Raw genomic sequence first — 22,252 nt, 5'->3', positions numbered from 1 at the left:
GCTCTCCATGCCACTGGAATCAAGCTATCCTGGCTGGAGGGGTGAAACCCCGAAACCGGTCCTAGGATGCTTGTTTCCAGTCCAGGGAGGACCTGGCCTGGCAGTTCAGGCTGGACTGTTCCCATGGGGCACAGGGTCAAGACTGATTTGCATATGGTTGGGTCCAAACTGGAATGGCATGGTGAGCAAAAAAAATTATGGATTTAGGCCCAGATCTCTGTACTGGGGTGAATGTATGACATTGTTCTGCATTCTGTCCATCAACAGTTCTTTTTGCATTTGTCACCCCGAGTGGGACGGGTATGCTCAGATGTGAGTCCCGTGCTCTCCATGCCACTGGAATCAAGCTATCCTGGCTGAAGAGGGGTCAAACCCCCGAAACCGGTCCTAGGATGCTGTTTCCAGTCCAGGGAGGACCTGGCCTGGCAGTTCGGGCTGGACTGTTCCCATGGGGCACAGGGTCAAGACTGATTTGCATATGGTTGGGTCCAAACTGGAATGGCATGGTGAGCAAAATAACCAATGGATTTAGGCCTAGATCTCTGTACTGGGGTGAATGTATGACATTGTTCTGCATTCTGTCCATCAACAGTTCTTTTTGCATTTGTCACCCCGAGTGGGATGGGTATGCTCAGACGTGAGTCCCGTGCTCTCCATGCCACTGGAATCAAGCTATCCTGGCTGAAGAGGGGTCAAACCCCGAAACCGGTCCTAGGATGCTTGTTTCCAGTCCAGGGAGGACCTGGCCTGGCAGTTTGGGCTGGACTGTTCCCATGGGGCACAGGGTCAAGACTGATTTGCATATGGTTGGGTCCAAACTGGAATGGCATGGTGAGCAAAGAAAACGATGGATTTAGGCCCAGATCTCTGTACTGGGGTGAATGTACGACAGTGTTCTTCATTCTGTCCATCAATAGTTCTTTTTGCATTTGTCACCCTGAGTGGGACGGGTATGCTCAGACGTGAGTCCCGTGCTCTCCATGCCACTGGAATCAAGCTATCCTGGCTGAAGAGGGGTGAAACCCCAAAACCGGTCCTAGGATGCTTGTTTCCAGTCCAGGGAGGACCTGGCCTGGCAGTTCAGGATGGACTGTTCCCATGGGGCACAGGGTCAAGACTGATTTGCATATGGTTGTTCTTTTTGCATTTGTCACCCCGAGTGGGACGGGCGTGCTCAGACGTGAGTCCCGTGCTCTCCATGCCACTGGAATCAAGCTATCCTGGCTGAAGAGGGGTGAAACCCTAAAACCGGTCCTAGGATGCTTGTTTCCAGTCCAGGGAGGACATGGCATGGCAGTTCAGGCTGGACTGTTCCCATGGGGCACAGGGTCAAGACTGATTTGCATATGGTTGGGTCCAAACTGGAATGGCAAGGTGAGCAAAAAACATGATGGATTTATTCCCAGATCTCTGTACTGGGGTGAATGTATGACATTGTTCTGCATTCTGTCCATCAACAGTTCTTTTTGCATTTGTCACCCCGAGTGGGACGGGTATGCTCAGACGTGAGTCCCGTGCTCTCCATGCCACTGGAATCAAGCTATCCTGGCTGAAGAGCCGTCAAACCCCGAAACCGGTCCTAGGATGCTTGTTTCCAGTCCAGGGAGGACCTGGCCTGGCAGTTCGGGCTGAACTGTTGCCATGGGGCACAGGGTCAAGACTGATTTGCATATGGTTGGGTCCAAACTGGGATGGCATGGTGAGCAAACAAAACGATGGATTTAGGCCCAGATCTCTGTACTGGGGTGAATGTATGACATTGTTCTGCATTCTGTCCATCAACAGTTCTTTTTGCATTTGCTTTACATTTAAGGCATTATTTTATCATTGCCTCCACTATATTATTTAGATGGGGGGAACCATACGTATACTCCTCAATCTACTTTTGGTTTTCGCTACAACCTGGGCACATATCACATAACATAAACAGGTGTGCCGGGCACACCCAGACACAATGCCCCCTATTATAAGTAATTCGCTGCCTTGAGGCAGTTGCAAACTCATGCTGCCCTGGGGACAGCACATTAGTGAAAGGCAAGAACACCTGTGAGGCGTATTCCTTTAAGACTGTGGCAGATCGTCATTTAGTGGCAGTGGTGTTATTTGTAGCAGGCCAACCTGGTTGGACATCTGGGTCACGCTAGGCAGCATCGATATTTAAACAACATGAAGTCTTTAGGAAGCTGACTGGCAACTTTCCTTGTTGTGTTACTTTACACTTGTCATTAGTTAATCTAATGTGTCCTATCCACCACCTTTATTATTTTTCCCTTCTTTGATTCCTTAGCATTCTGGCCTCTTTGTCTGTGCTCTTTGGGTTTCATTTTGGCTTTCTTGTATTGCTGTGTTTTCCACTTTTCCCTTCTCTTGTCAGAAGAGCCCTGATTGGTTTCCAGATCTTTTGACTAATTGGCTTCTCCCTGCCTGTCTTAGGTGCACTGTGGCCCCTCTTTCCAAAGCCAGTGAGTATACCCAATTAATATTTACTTGTTGTGAATGTTTTGTGCTTTTCATCAGTAATAAAATGCTGCATGTTCTTTCCCTGATTAGTGAGTCAATCTATTACCAAAGAGTGTGTTCCAACCAGAGCCTTAACACCAGAGAGAGCTTGTTTAGCTTTGTTCAGTATATTCGCCTACGTGTGGATGAAGTCACATTCTGGGGGGTGGGGTGGGCTGTTGTTTGAAGTTGTTGGATAACATTTGCAAAAACCTTGCCAAGTCCACTCTGCACTGGCATTGTATTGTATTGTATTGTAATTGCATTTATATAGTGCTTTCTACCCCTGACGAGGCGTCAAAGTGCTTTTTCAGCGAGTAGCACGCTACTCCGGAACCCATAAAGGATTAGTGTTGAATTAGTATATTAGAATATGAAAGTAATTGGAATGGTGGATATGTTAGTATTTGGATTCAGAAGGATAGCGCAGGGATAGAAGAGTGGAAAAAGTTTGCATTTATATAGCGCTTGTTACCCCTGATGGGGTGTTAAAGCACTTTTTTGGCAAGTAGCATGCTACATGAGTTCGGATTCCAGTTACTGAGCTGGCACAAGCCATTACAGAGATTCAAGGCAATTTAAAACCCACTTGTAGTGAGCGGGTATATTTGTTAAATTGTTTAAATCAAGTTTCCCTGCACTCAGGAGAAACAAGTAATGCCTCTCTGGTTCCTGCCGCTTGCATATCTGTATGTGATTCCACAAAACCATTTCCTGGTTTCATGTGTAACACTTGTTTGCCAGTAATGGCTCTGCCCGAGCAGTTTAGCAGGGATCCACAATATTTTCAATCCTGTTTCCCACAATGCAGCTTACATTTCCTAGCTCAACCCATGTAATGAGAATCAGATTCAGCAAAGACTACTTTCATTCTGCCCTATTTAATGAAAGTCACGTTCATCAGGGCCATGCCACTGATAGTGAACCAGAGTCCTTGGTTGCAGCAGTACAATATATTCATTGACCAGTTTAAAGATGTCTTCTGACAAAGACACACTGCACAGATGGCCCATGCAGTATTATTATCTCTGAGGCAGGGCTGAAAAGATCCATTGCTTATATTAGTGAACTCAGCCAACTAAATGTAGAAGTGAGGTGGACAGATGAAGCTTTCACATCTGCCTTTTATCACGGACTTTGAGATGATCTAAAGGATGCGATTACACTAATTTCCAATCGTTCTACTGCTATCAACGCAGTAATTGATTTGGTGTTTCAAATCGATCATCAACAAAAAGAAAGAAAATTGGAAAGGAAAACCATGCCTCATTGATGGATACTTAGTCCTGCTATAGTGTCTCTTTCTGCTATGACCCCCTAAGAACCAATGCAAATTGGGAATGTACGCAAGTCTCTTTCTAAGGAAGAGGTGAAAAAAGAGATGGAAGACAAATGTATGCATGTACTGTTGGCAACCTGGCCACTTTTGAAAGCAAGCATTGGCATAGCCAATAGGTCTTGCCTTTGGGACCTTATAAGTATTTAGTTATGCAGTACAATATACTTGGTGCAACAACATCAACTGTTGCATGGCTAAACCCTTTATAAGGTCCCAAAGGCGAGACCTATTGGCTCATGCCTTGGTGGCTGTCTCTTGTGCAGTGTGAGCTCAGTAACTTGTCAGAGTAATCTTAACCTACATTGACGCCCGGTATAGGCTGGAGAACACATGTATGTGCGCAGTAGTTCATTTATTTAAATGTTTTACTTCTTCTCAAAATTAGTAACAGAAATAAAAGAAAAGAAAAATACTCATCCCGCAGGTGGCAACAAAAAGTTTTGTTTTCAGTTTTGGAAATGTGAGATTGGCATGGCCCACCTGCTGCTGGATAAAAGGTCACATTGCCCCTCATTCACTGTCCATTCTCCCCAACCCTCCTTTACGGTGTGTTCAAGGATTAACGTGAACAGTTGTGCTGGAGCCTCTAGTGCTGTAGGGAAGGCTCACTCGAGCAGGCCGCACTCTGCAGTGATGAGTTCTGACAGATATGGACTTGGGTGGGAGTGTAAAGGGCCAGGGATGCTCCTGGCTACCAGAGCGGAAGTGATAAAGGATGCTGCACTCAGCGACCAGGAAGAGCTCAGCGGGGCTCCAGAAGGCCCGGACATCCGAAGTACTGCGCGTTATCACAGCGGGCCTTCCTCTCTCGCACCCTGGCATCCACATGAGGGGGCGTGCTCCCAGGGGGCACTCCTTTCTAGTTAACGTCCGTCACTCCGCAGAATGCCCGGGCGCACATCTGGGGTCATGGGAAGCCCTTGCTTCAGTAAAGTCTAAATTTATCTCCGTGAATTAATAACCGAATGGTTTGCAAATAGAGAAGCTTTGAGAAGCCAGCAGCAGACTGTGTGAAATGGATGAGGCCAGAGCCTCCTCTGCTTCTGACAGTCAGGACGCAGCTTTGGGAATTCATACTTCTGCACACCAGTATCAAGGTTTTCAGCTGATGATTGCCAGGCAGCACATTTAAATCCCAAAATATAATGCCCAAATGACCTCCTTGGAAGACTTCCCTTAAAAGATGAACTGTTCGACTTAGAATTGGGCTCAGCAGTAGCAGAAAATGTAAAAGAGAATCAAGCTAATTTCACATTTTATTAGCAGTGGACTAGGCGCAATGGCATACAGAGAGTTTTTACATCAGCAGGTTTTAGGTCAAAGCGTTATTTAGGGAACATCGATACCCTGTTGTGGACCAGTAGTGAGTGATACTTTCTAGGAAAGAAAAAAACACACACACATACACAACACACACACACCCGGCGCAAACACACCAGGTGCACACACACCACACACACACCACACCCCGCGCAAACACACCACAGACACATTCCGTGCAAACACACCACACGCACAAACACACCGCACATTTGGGTAGCGGAATTCAAGAAGGAGTGATCTGTGGGACTCTGGAGGAAGAAAGATTTGCATAGACTTACAGAGTCTCAGGTGGAGTGTTAGCTGCAGCTTGATGGCCGTGACTTTACACAATTTAAAGCAGAGACCTGTGCTTTGGATTAATATTTTGGCCTGGAAAAGTGTCTACCTCTTTGGTGGCACGCTACCAGAATCACCAGTATGCGCCGCTCTTCAGGGAGGTGTGAGCGATGTATTTTCAGATCTCTATGATTTAAAAAAAAAAAATATATAAAAGAAAACAGCGGGCAGTGGAGGAAGTAAAAATAACAAACCACGGCATCGCTCCGGTTGAAGTTTGGGAGGAGGGAGGGTTGTTCTGTGCAGAAAGTCATTACGGCAGTGGTGAGGGCGGGCTCTAGTGTTGTGACGGGGTCAGGCTGCAAATAACTTTAAAGCATGGCGCTTGTTGTAAAATCAGCACCACATTGATTTATATTTGAGCATTTTTAGGTGGAACAGCAATGGTGAAACTGTTCCCACTAAACCGAAAGTGAATATGTAAGTTTCGTTTTCGCGCAGTTTGCCTCTTTAAAGAGCTACAGTCAGAAGCTAATTGCAAGATAAACAGAACAAGCAGCAACTGTTTTGAAGCACTCGTGCTTGTGCTGGCCTCCGCCTTGCGGGAGCGAGCAGAGGCGATGCGAGAGCCATATGTTTTCAATTGGCTCGCGCGTCGCTGCTTGCTCCCGCAAGGTGGATGCCAGCAAAAGCACAAGTGTGCTTGAAAAGGAGCAGACCGATTCCTAAAGGACATCTCCTAGTGCACCGCATGCGCGCTGCCTAGGTGAGACCTAAAAACTGCCATCAGATTCAGGGATATACATGAACCTGGTTTTAAGCCACAGGCCAAGAACAGGAAAGAATGGTATTCAAGTGGCTGCATAAGGTTGTGCACATTTCCTAGTGAAGGTCACTTTGGTACATCTAATAGGGCCATTAAAATGCTGAGCTCTATTGGATTTTGGAACAGTGGGTTGCTTCATGGACATTAAAATTGCTGAAGCCCATCACATCCCTACTCGATTGAACCAGAAAGCAGACTTCATTGTAGGGATTGATGGCACACCTCTTACCCTGGAGGGACATCTGCAAAGAAATGGAAGACTTACTCATGGCTATGGATTCAGGACATTGTGAGGCCATTTGTTTTTGTCTCATAGATACTCCTAATTTTCACTCTGTATTAGGAACATCCTGGCTATGAAAGAACATTCACCAAGTTTCCTAAATTCGATTTAGTGGAAATCTGCACTAAATTGAGAAGCTCATAATCACGTAAAAGCAGGAGAAGCATAGACAACTGCTCTTAATACTAGATATGGACATTTTGAGTACCTAGTCAAGCCTTTTGGCCTTTGCTTCTTTGTTTCAACACCCAGTCAATGATATCTTCCGTGAGAGTAGACACCTACATAATAATATATCCGGATGACATTCTCACTTTTTCACGAACCTTGGATGAACATAGACAGCATCTGAGAAAAGTTTTGTGCATACTGCATGATCATTCTCTGTACGCCAAATTAGATAAATTTACCACACCAGGAGGGACTAAAAAGCCTATTACCGAATCAGAAGCCAGCATTTAGAAAAGGGGCGGGATTTCAGTCTAGACTCCAATACAGCATGGCTCGCAGAGCAGCACATGCGCTGCCCAGGCTCGACCTAAAAAGATAACAGTTTGGTGCAGGGCTCAGTCATATTGACGGAGCCCTACACCAAACTTTAACAAGCATTGGCATAGCCAATAGGTCTCGCTTTTGGGACCTTATAAGTATTTAGGTATGCAGCACAATATCCTTAGTACAACAACACCACTGTTGCATGGCTAAAAACTTATAAGGTCCCAAAGGCGAGACCTATTGGCTATGCTTACACTTTTTGTATAGGTGTGTCTGGAAGCAATCAGGCCAAGAAAAGTGTCATGGAAGCAAAATTGTGAAACTGGGACAAAGCAGCAGCAAACAATTCTTCCCACGAGCTTGGGAGACAGAAAAGAGAATGAAAAGCAAGCAAATACTAGAAGTCAGATGGCAGCAGAATAAAGGATCAATCGGGTAATAAGGGGAACTTAAAAATATCCTAGTAAGTGAAGCTAGAATAAGCAGCTAGAGGTAACATTCAGCTGAAAGATTATAAAATCCGATAAGCCGGTGAGCCCTAGAACAGGTGCACGAATGAAACCAGAAGAAAGAGGGGGAATGAAGTCTTCAGGGGGGAATCATGTCACTAGACGCACAGAACAAGTGCTGACATTTACCAAGAAAGGGAGCCAGAAGACACCACAACTGATTATGAAATCTAACGCTGATGATAAAGACAGCAGAGACAAGACACCAGAACCGATGATAACACCAGCAGATACAGGAAGCTCGCAGACAGCAAAACGTATTATGAAATTAGCAGACACTGTGCACAGAAACACCGGGACATACAATTAAATCATACAACAAAGGCAGCTTGAAGAGAGCACAACAGATTGCGTGATAGCACCAGAAAAGGTGAAGAAAAGAGCACAGGTAAAATGGAGCTACCAACTGTTAGGGGCATCCAATCAGAAAGAGAGCAGAAAAAAAACATAACTGGTGCAGAAATCCTTAGAAACAGACAACCTGAAGACACCACACGGATAATAAAATCAGCAGACACCTGAGATGATAAAGACACACAACTGATGATTACAGCAGACACCGGAAATCTTGAGACACACAACTGATGGGGTAATCACAGCAAACACAGAAAACCTGTTAGACATCAAAAGCGATTAGGAAATCAGGAAACACCGGCAGAACAATGAGACACCGGACCATGTGACGAAAAAAGACACAGGCAGCCAGAAGACAACAGCAGATTAGAACATCACTTTAGGACACCAGAAGAAGTGAAGACAAGCATTGGACGCGCGCGCACCTCGCGCTCAAAGTTTTATAAAAACAAGCATTGGCCGCATGTGAAAGTCAAAGCAGCGCGACGCGGCGGGGAAGGGGCGGGGCGGAGGAGCGTTGAGGAAGCAATCAAGTGAGAGGAAAGACAGATAAAGCTGGCAGTTGCGCACGTGCACGCACGCGTGAACGCAAGCGCTAGGCCAGCCAAAGCAGCTTGTGGTAGCACTTTTTAAAGCCCCTACTAAATGTCTCTCCGAGCAGCGCATGCGCTAGCTCAGGCGAGACCTAAAAAGCATTGAAAAGAACCGCCATGACGGCTGTTTTAAGAAATGACTGCCAGCTTGACGGTCATTGCTAAATCTGATGGACGGTACCTCCATCAGGGTGACGAAGAAACAGGCTGACCATCAGGATCTAAATCAGGCCCTAAGGTCCTTAAATTCAATCAAGTGTTCTAATGCCTGACATGCTCAGTGGATGTGTTTTTGTTCCAAAATCCAGTAGCAATAACTAATAGACTCAGAAAGAGGCATGGTAAGGTTGAATCTTTGTCAAGACAGATAGAACCTGAAATGATAACAACAGAAGCACCTTATATCTTGGCCATTCAAACAGCAAATATCACAGAGCTGGAGAAGGTTTTGGACTCAGTCACATATGAGGTAAAGAAGTTAGATCAGGATGAACGGGTTCAAGAAGACCCAAAAGCGAACTATGTTTGAAAAATTATTCTTTCACAAAGGGGAACTGTCTCTTCCCAGTGCCAGGCTTCAGAAAAAAAGCGTTGTTTAAGTGCTCTCAGTGCTGGACATTTTGGGTGGTCCTGTTTGAGACAAGATGTTCAATGACATGTTTGCCAGTGTTCCGCTTGTGCTCAAATGAAGACATCAGGTCCCTAAGTGGGATGGGTATGCCCAGACGTGGGTTCTGTGCACACTGCACTGCTGGAACCAAGCTATACCTAGCTAAGGAGCCTTAATAGGGTTGAATCCAGTTGTGGGATGCTTGTGCTCTGGTTCAGTGAGGCCCTGGTCTGGCAGATTGGGCTGAACTGTTCCCTTTGGAGCGCGGTCAAGACCGAATTGCATATGGCTAGATTCAAACTGAGGTGGCATGGTGTGCAGAATAATCGTGGACAGGGATGCAGCCCGAGTAATGATCAGAGGCTAAGATTAATTCAAGCATTCTATCCATCACGTTTTTGTCTACTTCAGTGTCATTAAGAGAGTAAGAGTTAATGAGGTGCCATCCTCCCTTTTCCCTACAAGGCAGGGTAGCTGACAGGATTACCCCCTCTCTCCGCTCCTTTTCACCTTAGCTATTCTGCTGGCGGAGTGGGTTAGAAGAGATGGTAAATGGGTTCGGCTAGCCAAGTGGATGAGAGGATAAGCCATCTTTGCATCCAGACAACGTCCTTCTCTTTGTCCTGAGCTCGCAGTCTTCCCTTCAGCAATTAGCCAGAATCTTCCTTCCTCCCAATATTGCCATGCCACCAGAACTGTTGACCTATGAGAGACTCGTATTGAGCTACCTTGACCACATTAAAAACAGCTGGTACTTTACCCCCTGTTACATTACTTTGTCAGAACGCATAGCATTGAATGACTTGAAAAATGTGTCAATTGTAATCAGGACAGCAGACAAAGGCTCAGAGATTTTTCAGGCAGTTAAGTATTAGAGAGCATTGTATAAAACGTCTAGACAATCCTTTGCCTCAAATTAAACTAAAGATCCTGGCACTTACGACCCGAGAGAAAGAAGAAGGCTTCCTATTTCTGAATTAATTCAACTCTCTCAATAAGAAATAGTCAAGAACTCTGGTACTTTTTACCCTACCAAAAATACATAAATATAGCTGACGGTCACTGGGAATACCGATACTATTGGGATGTGGTCCGATACTAAAATCCCTGGTGAAGTTCATTTACATCTCTATCAAAGGTTTTGTACCACAGATTGAAACTTATGTAAGAGACAGCACGTTTACGATAAATCTCAATGAATCTAGAGAGTTTTTTATTGTCATTTTGAATACAGGATCACTGTACATAGAATTCCATAATATGTGTTACAATATGTTTGCCCGATATGGGCAATGCGTTCTTGACCATTGCAGTCATAGGTGATGGAGTTAGATTTACAGTATACATATAACACTCCCCCCCTGTATGTATATCATTTCTAGATCTGTGGATCAAACATAATGAAAACCACCTGATGAACAAACATTTACAATACCAGAGCTTTCATCCATGTGCACTGATGGATGGCCAACCATACGGCCTGTTTCTCAGATTACTCTGCAAGTACACTCACAAAGAAGACTACTTTAGGGAAGTCAATATATTACTCACCAAATTGATAGTAAGATGGTACCGAAAGGTCTGGTCAGAGTAGCAGTGAAGAGAGCTTGGTTCTGCCCTAGGAAAGAGGTCTTACAATCCAGGGTTCAGCAATCTTCAAGCAAACTTGTATGTGTCAACACATTTTGTCCCCATACTCACAATATTATGAAGTGGTTGAAGAAACATGGGCACATCGTTAGGCAGATGGATGGCCATTTGACCAACCCATCTTTGCCTATATAAGGGGCAAGAATATTAGAGACCATTTAGTCCATGCAGCTAACAGGAACGAACACCAAAGCCAGTAATACTATCATAAGTAGCTGGGGCATTACTCCATTACTGGTCCAGTATAAATGTGGTAACTGTGTAGCATGCCAATGCACTTTCAAATACCAAAACGTTCCCTTATGGTCATGTAAACACAGAATTAATTAAATTGAAATTGGAATGATATAAAGACATAAGGCCCGACTCCATTTTAAGTAGGCCGAGACTCAATTTTTGGTATATTTGCACAATCATCAATATGTTGTCTGCCCTTACCTTTCCAAGAACTGTGATAGTGTCAAAGCCATTGAGATAGAGAAATCAACAAGCCACCTTTTTTTTTTTTGAACATTTTTTATTTGAGCAGATTCGAGAGATACAAAATAACATATATTGCAAGATTCGAGACAATAAAGCATAACATTAAGATCAAACAATAAAGTCAGCGTATCATAAATTCAGCTTTAGTTCCTTTAGAACAATAACACAAGAAGAAAATAATAAAAGAAGAAGGTTCTTTAAGGTAGGAGAAGTCAAAGCAAGAGAGTTGTATATGTAGACCGTAATATATTAACTGAGGGTTTATTTAGGCCCTTTGCTGCTCATACCAATTTGCTATTGGTGCCCAGATTTGCTCCCCATATGACCGTGATTTTTTACCTCTAGTTATGTAGATGGCAAGTTCTTGTTTGTATATTGCTAATAGTCTGTTAAGCCATCCCTGGAAAGTTGGAGCATCAGGATCTTTCCATCTTGCTGCGAGAATAATTCTGTAAACAGCAGTGCCAATGTAGATGGCGGGAATTTCGGAATTGTTAAAGCCTAGGGACTCATCATACCCTAACAAATACATAGTGGTTGATGTTTTGATTTCATGTCCAAAGATTTCGGCCCAATACTCTGTAATGCTTTTTTTAATCTGATCCAATTTGGGACATTCCGAGAACATATGTATAAGGTTAGCAGGTCCAAGTGTACATCTGGGGCATTTATCGTGAGTTATCTTACCCCAGGTAAATAATTTGAGGGGTGTATAGTACAGATTGAATATAGTTTTGTATATTTGGGCCTTAAGGTTGGAAGCAAGTAGGACTTTGGATGATAAATGTAGACTCATATCTATATCAACATTGGCATTATTCAATTCGTTAGCCCACCGAGTTTCTGTATATTCAAGGTCATCAGGGTGGTTTCTTATGAAGATATCATATATATTACAGATTCTAGTTGATTGTTTACCTATAAGATCTAAAAGTGGTATGGGCTTAATATCCACATATAGTTCAGTGTGTCTAAGAGTTGTATAAATTTGAATAAATTTTAAGTAGTCTGAAGGATGGATTTGATATTTGACATATATTCTATCAAATGTTGTTTTGCCGTCACTATCTAGCAGGTCGCCAATAGTTGTAATACCTAAAGTCTCCCAGCGTCTCGTTATATTATCGTTAAGGTAGAGTGGTATTACTGCACTATCCCATAGAGGTGTATATTTGGTATACTTTGAGATTTTCAGTGTTTTAATAATTCGACTCCAGGTTTTATAGGCATCTGTAATGACTTTAAATTTTACCTTTTTAAAATAAGAAGGTTCTACTTGTTTCAATAACAGGCCTCTGGCTTGGCGACCCATCATTAGCTCGTAGATTGATGGTAAGGATGGTGGGGATTGCCCTTGGTCGTTACAATTGTTGGGACAAGATGTAAGTAAAACCGCCATTTGTTGCAAAATGGTTGCCCATAAGTAATATGTTAAATTAGGAATTGCTAAACCACCTCTAGAGGGTGGTAATGTTAGCTTAGTAAGGGCTCTCCTAATCTTCCCGTAATTCCAAATGAACGAGGATATTACTCTGTCTAATGTTTTCATTGTATCATTACAAGCGAGGAGAGGAATAGCTCGAAACAAATATAAAATCTTGGGTAGAATAGTCATTTTAACATAGTTTCCTCTGCCAATTATGGAAAGATGAAGATTATTTACTCTGAGTAGGTCTGTTTTTATTTTTTTAATGAGAGGGTCATAGTTAAGTTGATTAATTTCATTGATTTTTGGCGAGATGTTGACTCCTAGGTATTTAGCATTACTAACTCTATATTGACTTATAAAGGGTGTATTATCGGTACATATGACCATGGTTTTATCTTGGTTTAATGAATAGCCAGAGTGTAGTCCAAAAGATTGTGTGATTTCTTCAATTTCAGTTATAGCCTGTGTAGGATTAGTTGTTACAACCGCTATGTCGTCGGCGTATGCGAGGACTTTGGTCCTATAAATGCCTGTTTTGATGGGTTTAATCACGGGTGATGTTATTAGTTTGAGAATTAAAGGATTGATATATAAAGCAAATAATAATGGGGAGCACGGACAGCCTTGTCGCGTACCTCTCTGAATGTTTATATTGCTAGACTCACAGCCACCAGTCATTACTCTTGCAGTGGGGTCAACATAAAGGGCTTTGATAGATTTTATGAATACAGGTCCAATGTTGTTAGTGGCTAATATTTCCCAGAGAAACTGCCAAGAGACCCGGTCAAAGGCTTTCTCAGCGTCTAATAGGATCATCGACATCTGGCCGCCCCCTATTCCCACGGTGTCAAAAAGGGTGATAACTCGGCGGGTATGATCTGTAGTACTCTTGTTTAGTATGAAGCCGTGTTGCCAGGGGGAGACCAGATGTTCAACGATCCTATTAAGACGAGTAGCAAAAATCTTGGCATATGTTTTTGAATCTGAGTTGATCAATGATATTGGCCGGTATGAAGTTGTTAATTCTGGCGGTTTATCTTTTTTTAGAAATATGGCTATATTCGTTTGTTTCCAGGATTCGGGGGGTTTGCCATGCCATTGTATCCCGAGAAAAAGATCATGCAGATATGGAATAATTAGGTTACCCAGAATTTTATAGAGGTCTAGGGGGATTTTATCTGGTCCAGCTGCTTTTCCTAGCGCTAATTCGGCTAGAGCTAGCTCTACTTCTGTTAAGGAAATTTCACTATCGAGTTCTTTTTTTATGTTCTCGTCTATAATTCTAGCCAAGTTTGTCTCTCTGATCCAGTCATCTAGGAACTTCTTAGTATCAGCAGTTGTCCGCTTATCTTCATTCTGATATAGTTTTTGGTAATAGTCATGAAAACATGAGGCTATATCCTCTTGGGTAGTATATTTCTGCCAGCCATATTCAATGGTTTGGATGGAATTGCGAGACTGTGATTGCCGAGTTCTGAGGGCAAGGTGTCTTCCTACATTTTCTCCAGTCTCATAGATTTTGTTTCGGTTTGCTTGGAAAATTTCAGCTGCTTTTTGCGTTAAGTCATTATTAATCTCGGCTTTAAGCACTAGGATCTTACTAAGGGTGTCTTCAGCCTGAACCCCGTAATGTAGCTGGTCAGCGTGTAGATATTCTAGGTCTGTAAGCCTATTTGTTAGTTGTGTATAGATATTTTCTCGTTCTCTTTTGCGGCTAGCTACAAAAGTAGCAGTCTCGCCCCTTAATGCGGCCTTAAAGCTATCCCATACATTATACCGAGATGCACTATATTGGTTGATGTCAAAGAATTCTTTGGTCCATTGTCTGATATAGGTTATGTATTCTTGATTAACAAGAAGTTTACGATCAAATGTCCATTGTCGATAAACTTTCTTGTAGCTGGGGGCCTCGAATATTATGATCTGATATTGTCTTAGGGGATTTTAAAATGACGGCATTTGAAGCAATATCCATAGTTGTGAAAATGTAATCTATACGAACATATTTTCTATGAGGATAGGAAAAATATGTATATCCGGGATCTGTTCTGTTCTTAAGAGGCCATATGTCTCGAAGATTGTGGCTGAGAATCAAATTTTGCACAGCCCTAAATACCCTGGGTTTTCGGCCGTTGTGGGTATATTGGGTTGGTTGGTTGTAGTGATTGAATTGTGGTTGGCCTATCGTTAGATTTAGGTCGCCACATAGAATTAAGGTACCTGCCCATGATGCAAGTTCTAGTTCTAGTTCGATGAATAGCATAGGGTCGTCGAGGTTAGGACCATAGATAGAACAAATAGTGATTCCAATATTAAGTTGGACAATGGCCCATCTACCAAGGGGGTCAGCTTTTTTACGAGTTGAGGTACCCAATCTTGTTTTTGCTAAAATTGTAACTCCCCTCGTTTTAGAGGTTTGAGTAGTTGAAACCAAAATATTAAAGCCTGGAATTTTTATTTGATTTATCTCTCCTATAGGAATATGGGTTTCCTGTAAACATATAATATCCCATGCGTTTTGAATCATTAATTGAGTAAATTGAGCCCTCTTTCCCTTATCATTGAGTCCGGCCACATTCCAACATCCTATTTTTAGCTTCCCCATTTTGTTATTCTAAGTTTTGGACAGTATTCAAAGATCAAGAAAAGAGTTTGACTGTTTCTCAAAGTTCCTTTAGTACTCGTTCGTCTGCTCATTTTACAATGCATTTTTACCCTCCCCCCCTCCCTTCCCTCCGTCTCCCCCCGTGCACCATCCCGCCGCCCTCCCAACCCCCCCGCACCCCCCCAAAAAAGGCAACAAGACTCCATAAGAGTCTATGAGGATGGATTAGCATTGACTGACCAAGACTAACAGAGGATGCAGCCCAAAAAAGAAAAAAAAGATCAAGTGGTTCTCTATGACATAGGCTATTGTAGCGTAATACACAGTTTGGTAAGTCATTTTAAAGTCTTTAGATATTCTTCGGCCTTGATCTCAGATGTGAAAAACTTTATTTGCCCGCCGTAAATTACTTTTAATTTGGCCGGATTGTTCAGGTATACCACTGCTTTCTCTTCTTGAAAGGGTTTAATCAACTGTCTGAGTCGCCACCTTCTTTCGACTGTGAAGTGGCAAAAGTCGGGGCGTACGAAATATGAGATAGAGTCCTTACTACGATGTTTATCGGGCGTAACTTTGTCAGATATAGCTTGTCGAAGTAAAAAATTTCCAAAATAGACTAGGATTGCACGTGGATATTTGCCTACGGCTGCTGTGGGTTTAAAGGTTAGGGGAACTCTATGAGCTCGCTGTATATCATTGTTCCAATCCCAGGTTGAAAGTTCGGGGAGGGTATCACGTAGCAGCTGTATGACAAAAGATCGACAGTCTGCTCCTTCTGCTTTTTCAGGCACACCAAGGATACGAAGGTTATTTCTTCGAAGCCGGTTTTCATAATCTTCCAGTTTCCACCTGATGTCCTGAAGGTCAGCTTCATGTGCACCCACTCGCTCATTTGTTGTAGCAGCTTCGGTTTCATTCAGCACAATCCGGTCTTCTATATCATTTAGTCTTTCAGTAAAGGCACCCATAGTTTTAGACAGCTTGCGAACTACGCCTTGAACTTTCTGTAGCGCAACTCGTGCCTTACGACTGTCTTTTGATGTCTCCTCCCGATGAGAAGCAATAGCTTGTAGTACAGTGTCCATAACTTGAGTCAGTGTAGCCCCGGAAGCCCCATGGGAACCAGGCTGTTCACTGTCAGTGACTTGGACTGAAGATGAAGCTTGAGGCGTTATGTTCACATTCTGGTTTTGATTTTGATTTAGAGTCAAAGCGGTCGGACTATAGTCCCATGTCAGTTCATTTGTCCCTTGTTGGTCTCCCCTTTTCTTTTTAAGTATCGTCCGCCTTCTATCTCGTTTTTCTTTAGGGGGATTAGGATCTGATTCTGTACTTATATTTGAATCGAGGTCATTCTCATCTTCATCAGTCTCATCATCTGTAAGACCTGATAGGCTGATATCCTCTGAAAAGGAATAAAAATCAGTAATGTCCTTATCAGCTTCCAGTGTCTCAATAGGGTGAGTTGGCTGGTCGCTTATTGCGCCGCTAGGTATTTTTGCGCCTTCATTCCAGGTTGAATCTGCGCCCTCCGCCTCAATCACCTTGCCCTCATTCGTCGTTTGAAGCGTATTATTGCACTGCGCTCGCTTTGAGTCAGTAGTTAGACCCGTGCGTGGGAGAGTGGTACTTGTTTTTGCATGCAGCGGCTTAGGCGGCACAGGTGTGTGATTGCAATCCTTGTTATTACTGTGTGCGCCAGGAGGTCCGATTAAGCCACTTGAGCCAGCGGTAATGTTGAAAGTTTGTGCCAAAGTCTCTGAAGGGTCTAATATCTCTGTGGCATTTGTGACAATATCTCTCACCCCCCCCCCAGGGAAGCACTAATGCGGGGGGCAGAGGCAAAGGGAGAATGAGCCAATTGTCTTACCGCGTTAGCCGTAGTGTCAGACCCATCGGGAGTGAGAGCAGGCGCAGCCTCTTGCCTCTCCGTGTATTCCGGTGGATTCAAGTTGTACGCTGCCTCCGTCTGTTCTGTGATGAGCGTTGAGCCATCCGACCCGTCCGATTTCTCAAGCTCAAAACCAGCTACAGGTACAGGTACAGGTACAGCAGTTGCTACGGCATTGGGTGCGAGCTGTTCCTTCGGCGAGAGTTGCTGTGCTGGGTTTCCGTAAGGTCTCTGGCTAGCGGCGTACTGCATTGGTGAGATCACAGTGGGAACAGGAGCGGGGGCAGAGCCAGAGGAGATTTTGCTGAGAGTCGAGGCTCTCAACGCCGACGTTTTCTTTGCTGAGACGCTGGGAGGATACTTGCTAGTCATATCTTGTTCGCGGAGAGCTTGACGCGTTGCCCTTGTCTTAGCCGCTGCAGCGTTCTTTGGGGCCATTGTGCCCTGGATGGCGGTTCGTTTGACTAGCTCACTGCGCTCAGTACTGCCCCCGGGATACAGCGGTGAGGAGGAAGGCTGCGTACCTGGAGAGTGTGGAGAGGGGCGGTTACCAGTTAGTATCCGTAGTGCGGCATAACCGATGATCGAGGCGAGCAGTGAGAGCGGCGTTTTCAGGATCACATACCCAGAAGGTATGATTACAGGTTCGGCAAATTCAGTAGGTTCAAAAGGCTGCATAGTTTGGACCGGGCATTAACACTTGGGATTCATTCTTCCGTTATGATTGTAGTGTCCATAGCTACATCCCCCGTAGAGCTGGTCAGTTGCTGCTACCGGCGTCTAGCCTGACGCCGCCATCTTCAGGGAAGTCAATATATTACTCACCAAATTGATAGTAAGATGGTACCGAAAGGTCTGGTCAGAGTAGCAGTGAAGAGAGCTTGGTTCTGCCCTAGGAAAGAGGTCTTACAATCCAGGGTTCAGCAATCTTCAAGCAAACTTGTATGTGTCAACACATTTTGTCCCCATACTCACAATATTATGAAGTGGTTGAAGAAACATGGGCACATCGTTAGGCAGATGGATGGCCATTTGACCAACCCATCTTTGCCTATATAAGGGGCAAGAATATTAGAGACCATTTAGTCCATGCAGCTAACAGGAACGAACACCAAAGCCAGTAATACTATCATAAGTAGCTGGGGCATTACTCCATTACTGGGCCAGTATAAATGTGGTACCTGTGTAGCATGCCAATGCACTTTCAAATACCAAAACGTTCCCTTATGGTCATGTAAACACAGAATTAATTAAATTGAAATTGGAATGATATAAAGACATAAGGCCCGACTCCATTTTAAGTAGGCCGAGACTCAATTTTTGGTATATTTGCACAATCATCAACATGTCTGTCTTTGACGCATATGTTGTCTGCCCTTACCTTTCCAAGAACTGTGATAGTGTCAAAGCCATTGAGATAGAGAAATCAACAAGCCACCTGATGCAACATTAGTCTGGAACAAGCGCCTTGTTATCTCAATTTCAAGGTCAAATGAAGAACAACAGTCAAAACAGTGTAGTCTGAATTGTCACATTTTTAATTTATTTGTTTAAAAGAATGCGTCTTAGGCTAGCATCTTGCTGCTCATTGGTTATATCAAACATTCCTAGGGTGATGTTGGAAATCCCATCTTAGATCACTTGTCATGAGAGGTCCTTCACCCTAGATTATAGAAAGCAAGATACAGCCAGAAAAAGATCCAGCCTGCCAGAGATGCTGCCAGAGATGCTGCCATATTGCACTTTCTACCGAAAGCTGATATGAACTCTGAGCCAGGGAGGAACTGATGCTGAAGCTGAACTCATGTTTGCCTTTCGCATGGAACACAGCTTCTCTGACTCCTGATAATTATAGCGTTCTGCTACAGACAGGTATGCAGACTGCTCAGTCTCCATAAGAAAATCTAGCTGCAAGTTATTCTACTCCATGCTCTCATAGTGCAGCACATAGAAGTAGGTTTTAGGGTGTTAGGTTTTAGATGACATTTTAATCATGGCAGAAATGTTCATTTTATTCTCATTGTTCTCAACATGCATTCGTGCTGTGTGGGAGGGCATGTCGGATATACAGACCCGGAGGGTGAATATATTTTCCAAATGGTAGGGTTTTATTGTCAGGAGGTACAGTCTTGGGTTTTACTACAGGGATGGTCTCTCTCTCTCTTTCCTGTTTTTCTTCTTCAGTCCTAGTCGGGGGACTGTGGAGGATCTGATCCTCGACTTCTTCTTCAGAGCCGGAGGCTCATAGAGAGAGAAGGAGAAAATAGTGGCCGTCAGTGATAAGGTCGGTTAACTAGACAGGAATTACTCTACCCGTCACCACCACCACTGATAGTGATATCGCGTCTCTACTAGTGATTCAGGAGACCAACATATTTACCCAGCATTTTATCAAGGAATCAGTTGGTGAAGGTCTGTATCCAATGTGACAAATGTATTGCCACAATTACAATCAGGGACTCTCTGGAGACTGGTCTAAGCACAACGGGGGGGAGCGGGGGGTGGGAGAAAAGAGAAATGAAAACGAAAAGGAAAGAAAACTAAGGCCAAGAGCGTATAGTGATATCCGTGCCAGGAAAGGTATACTTGTGCCCATTGAACGAAAAGGATTCCTTCTACTCGCCCTGCGATTGTCGTCTACCCTCCTCCCGAGTATCTACCCCCACCTTCCCTTGAACCCCGTCACTCACTGGCTCTTGAGTTGCGGCCGCTCTCCAGCCTCCTCCGGTGGACACCACCACTCTTCGCACCAGCGGTCTTCGGGTTCTTCTCCTTCGGCCCCGCTCCCGTCTTCTCCTCCTTGTTCTGCTCGTATCTCCGCTTGACTTCCGTCTCCTCCTCCGGTCAAAGATACTCCGTCCGGGGCAATGTCCCTTTTCAGTGGTTGCGAACCACTTGTTCCGAGGTCAGCTCCTACTTTTTCCACCCTCTCGCCTCGCTGTGGGAAAACACGAGAGGTGGGTGTGGTTGACCTCCGTGATGTGCCTTCCTTTACCCTGTTTCCTGGAGTTTGTCCCTCGCTCGTAAAGGTGTTGGGTGTCAGTCTTTTACTAATACCAGGTAAGAGATGCAACCCGAGTCGCACCCCGGGATCCTGCCCCTTACATCCCTTTTCCCTTGCTGTCTTACTACAAGGGGTCTGTTTTTGAGGATATCTCGATAGGAAGTCCACATTTCCTTGTTCTGCTCCCTTACGATGTTTAGTCTGAAATCTATAGGGCTGTAATGCCAAAAACCATCTCATCACCCTTTCATTGTTACCTTTATTCCGGGATAGCCACTCTAAGGGGGCATGGTCAGTATACAAGGTCAATTCCCTTCCTTCGAGATAATACCGCAAGATCTCTATTTCCCATTTAATTGCGAGAGCCTCATTCTCTATAACGGCATAATTCCGTTCCCTAGGAAATAGTTTTCTGCAAATGTACAATATGGGTATTTCATCACCTTGCTTAGACACTTGCGATAATATGGCTCCTAGTCCCTGTTACGACGCATCGGTTTGCAATATGAATGGAAGAGAGTAATCAGGACTGGCCAATACAGTATCAGAAGTGAGGGTTTTCTTTAGGGACTCAAAGGCCTGTAAGATATCAGGAGAAGGGTTCCTCAGTCTGAACTCAGTTTTTACGGTTTTATGCAAAAGATTAGTGAGGGGAGCTGCCACTTGAGAAAAATTGGGAACAAAGCGTCGGTAATAACCGAGTAATCCCAACACGGCACGAAGATCTTTCTTTGTTTGTGGTGACAGAATTTGGGAAAGGCAGACAATTTGGTATCCTGGGGTCTAATGACTCCTTCCCCCAATAGGTAGCCTAGGTACCGTACTGTTTGGGCCGCAAGACGGCTCTTGGTGGGATTGATCTTAAGACCATGGGACCCTAAAGCCTGTATCACTTGAGACGAATGGGACAGATGTTGCTCCAAAGTGTCACTATAAATGACTATATCGTCAATGTACGCTCCGGCATACTTCTCGTGAGGTCGTAAGATTAGATTCATGGCTCTTTGAAAAGTAGCCGGAGCTCCATGCAACCCGAAGGGTAACACCTTAAATTGATATAAACCATCAGGTGTGGAAAACGCTGTTTTTTCTTTATCTTGTTCGCGCATGGGTATCTGCCAATACCCTTTCCAGAGGTCGAGGGTGCTAATGTACTTTGCTCGCCCTATCCTTTCGACCATTTTGTCTACTCTTGGAAGGGGATAGGTGTCGAATGCAGATATTTTATTCACTTCCCTGATATTGATACAGAAGTGTACCGAGCCATCCGGCTTTGGCACAAGAACAATAGGCGAATTCCATTTGCTGATGGACGGTTCGATGATGTCCATTTGCAAAATGTTTTGGATTTCCTCTCTAATGGTGATTCGCCTAGCCTCGGGCACCCTATACGGCCTAAGACATACTCTTTTGCTAGGGGGGGTCTTGATGGCATGTTCCAACAAGGTCGTTCTCCCTGGTGACAGGGAGAAGTCGTCTTGGAGGGGAAGAAGCACGTCAGAGAGTTTCTGCCGCAGTTTTTAGAGGGAGGACAGGATCAATACACTGGACAAATAACGGCACCGGGACTTCCGCTTTGGCAACAACTGCCGGTAAGGGTCCCTCCCATCTCTTCAACAAATTAATGTGGAAGATCTCTGATATGCCCCATGCCGGATCTGTTTAGATGCGATATGTCATGGGTGTTACTCTTTCCATCACCGTGTATGGTCCCTGCCTTTGTCCCAGTAGTTTATGGTCGGAGGAAGCCATCATTAGTAGTACTGGGTCTCCTACCTTGAAGGACCTCTCTTTAGCTTTTTTATCATATTGTCCCTTTTGGGCCCCTTGGGCTTCTTCTAGGTTGTTGCGAACAATGGCCCGAATCTGACCTATGCAGGTTTTTAAATTGGACACATAGTCAATCAAGGGCTTGGTGTTCTCTGGTTCCGATTCCCATTTCTCCTGTGTCCTTTCTAGCAATGTCCGTGGCTGACGCCCATATAGGAGCTCAAACAGTGGACTTGAGGGTGGCGTTGTACCGCTCAACCAGCCCATCTGTCTGGGGATGGTATGCGGCGGTCCTTATCTGGTTGATCCCCAA

This window comes from Triturus cristatus, chromosome 4_2 (assembly GCF_964204655.1).
Source record: "Triturus cristatus chromosome 4_2, aTriCri1.1, whole genome shotgun sequence".
NCBI lineage: Eukaryota > Metazoa > Chordata > Amphibia > Caudata > Salamandridae > Triturus > Triturus cristatus.
Note: the sequence above shows the minus strand (reverse complement) of the source record.